Raw genomic sequence first — 3,240 nt, forward strand, 5'->3', positions numbered from 1 at the left:
TGTGTTCGATACACATAGGACCAATTAATTTCTTATGTACTCCCACTAAACTTCTTATATATTTATAAGAATCATGTACATTTTATGAAACTAAAATACTTATTAGCTTCACTAAAATACAATTCCAATTCCCAATTGCTTGCTTAAATCTGTACTTAGATTTCATAAGCTAGCTTTCCTTTTCAAGAATTTATTTGTATCCACAAATCCTATGACATGTCATGTACATAGTTTCTTCCAACATTTGATTGAGGAATACGTTTTGTCATCCAATTGCCATATGTACCAATATGTAATCATTGCTTGAATTATAGACTTGAGCATTAAGATTATGATGAGGATTCAATACAATCCACGCCGTGAATTTGCTTGTAACCTTTTGCAACTAATCTAGCTTTGTATGTGAACACAATTCCATGTTTGATGGTTTTTATCCTTAAAACCAATTTGCAACTAATTGGTGTAAACCATTCTTACAAATCAACAAAATTTCAACTTTGTCATCAAAACATTGCTTATGTTTTATGGCCTCTAACCATCTAAAACATTTGAGTATATACATGGCCTCTAACCATTTTAGGGAATCAAGGTTTCGTCATAGCTTTCTTACAAGTTCACAAACTCATTAATCTACCTGATAATAGTTTGATTGTAAGTTGTAGGTTTCTTCACTGTCTAATAGAAGAATCTCATAGCTTCAGTGACCTGAACTCTATGTTTCTTCACTATCTAATAGAAGAATCTCATAGTTTCAGTGACTTGAACTCTATGCCTACTTGGGTATAGAACATCAAACAATAGAATATCAATAGCCACTTGAAAGTCTTTGAATATTCTGTTCTCCTTGAAGCACTTGTAAAGTCTTCTAAGAGATGTTTATTCTTTAAAGCCACTTCTAAAGTCCTTAAAGAATAAGTTCGGATCTTCTAAGAGATGTCTATTCTTTAAAGCCACTTCTAAAGTCCTTAAAGAATAAGTTTAGATTTTTCGAAGCACTTCGGAAAGCCTCCGGAATGTCCGTTTATGTTTGTTGTTCGCCTCGAAGACTTTCGAGGTCTATTATCTCCCACTTGTCATTTTGGAAATGAATCTCCAAAAGGATATTATTTCGAGCAAACAAACATTATGTTCTCAAAAATTCGTGGTAGGAACAATACCCTTGTGTCTCATTTGAATTAATCACAATGAAACGTATATCTATACTTGGGCCTTAGTTTGATGAATAACAAGCACTAAGCTCCCACTGAGTTTAGGAACTCTTTAGATATATTATGAAAAGATATTCTGAAATTACTTTTCAATAGCTTTGAGGAATTTGGTTTAGTCAGTTGGTTGTTGAGCATTTTGTTTTAGAAATTATAGGAAAAGTCTTTATGATCCATCATTGATCAAATCAAGTACTAATCGACTTCGATCGTTCCAACTTAGATATGCCATATCTATGGAGCTAGATTGTAAATTTTACTACACACGATCATTGATGATCATTCTTGACTTAAGTAATCATCAACATGATCTAACCTAGATGTTTATGATTTCTTGCCAAGTGGGATTTATACTTCTGAATCTTTGAACTAGCCAAACAGATTCAAACTTATATCACATTGAGTAAATAAACCTATATTCACTCAAATCTGTGTGAAATAATAAAGTCATAAAACCTTTCTTTAGCTTTGAATTCTATTGTCTAGGCGTTCTAACAATAGTTCATATCTTTTGTTACTTTCAACAAGTAAGACTTGCTTGTCTTAAATTGATCTAGAAATCAATCAACTTTCAAAAGTCCATCAAAGTAGAGCTTTAGAACGTTAAATTGTTGATATGGTCTAAGTAACAATGCCAAAGATTTGTGGAACTCAAATCAAGAGATTGATTTGAACCTAGTAAAGTTCTTATTGTTAAAGATTTGTTTGTTTTAATCATGCATATTGACTCAACTCGTAAATGACCATTCCATCCAAATAAACAAACAAACAAACATTGTTTTTATTTTTCTTGAATGTGAGTCTTTCTGTGTTTGAAACAGAAATTTAGGTATGCTGATTATGGAACAAAATAGCCATTAAGTTCCAGCCTTGAAAGGACTTAAAACAAACTAGATGACCCTACAACTAATGTAGCATTGCCATGCTTCATTTCCCACTTGTAGGCCATTAGTGTAGCCTAGCTTCCATTATTTGTGTTATTACCGAAGTAAGAATCTCAAGCGGTATATGATACCAAGGAAGTTCAATTGCTAGGTTACTTTTCTTTAAACATAAACTTATAGGTAGAAACGGAATCGTAAATTCCTTTCATTTGTTCCTTGTTTTCCTATTTCTTGTACCCTTTCTTATAGTCTTAAGAATTGAATTCTCTAGTTGACTTTTATACTTTGTTAGACATGTCCAATGTCACTCCAACAAGATCCTAACCATTTAATTTATGTTGAATATTTTGCTTCAACTAGATGATCTTACCAGAAGCTTCTAAAGTTCTCTAAGCATAGTTTAGATGCATACACTTTGTTGCGTGCCCTCCTTAGCTGCGCCCGAAACGAACAAGAACAAGTCTTTAGGACTCCAAGTGTCGTCCCTCCGTAGATAGTCCACAGCACGTCCGGATCCGCCTTAAGCTTGACCAACTAGAATCGCCCTTAAGATTGCTTAGGAATTTCGGCTATTTAGGTGCAAGTGTATGGCTGATTTATCTTAAAAATCTTACCTTTAGAATACTTCAATTGTGTCTATAAATTATGACCCTAGGCACCTATTTATAGAGGTATGGAAAAGGAACTGGAATCCTACTAGGATACGAATTAATTAAACTAGAATCCTAGTAGAACTCTTATTTAATTAAATTATCCTTTTAGGATTAGGAATTTAATCATATATCGAATCCTGATAGCTTTAGGATTCGTATATGAACACAAACACACACACGCACGCACAGCAGCCCACGAGGGGCGCCATGCGCGCGCGCACAGCCCGCGAGCAATCGTAGCCCATTGCCACGAGGCCCACACGCTGCCGCAGCCTTGGCGCGTGCTGGGCCTGGCGCAGCCTTGGCTGGTGCGTTGTGGCGCGCTGGCTTGCTGGGCGATGGCCCAGCTTCGTGTTGGGCCTTCGTCTGGCAGGCCTCGTCCGATGCTAATTCGTACGATACGCTTCCGATTAAATTCCCGATTCCGAAATTTATTTCCGATACGAACAATATTTAATATTTTCGATTCCGGAATTAATTTCCGTTTCGAACAAATAT

Source organism: Spinacia oleracea, chromosome 4 (genome assembly GCF_020520425.1).
Source record: "Spinacia oleracea cultivar Varoflay chromosome 4, BTI_SOV_V1, whole genome shotgun sequence".
In the NCBI taxonomy this organism is placed as follows: domain Eukaryota; kingdom Viridiplantae; phylum Streptophyta; class Magnoliopsida; order Caryophyllales; family Amaranthaceae; genus Spinacia; species Spinacia oleracea.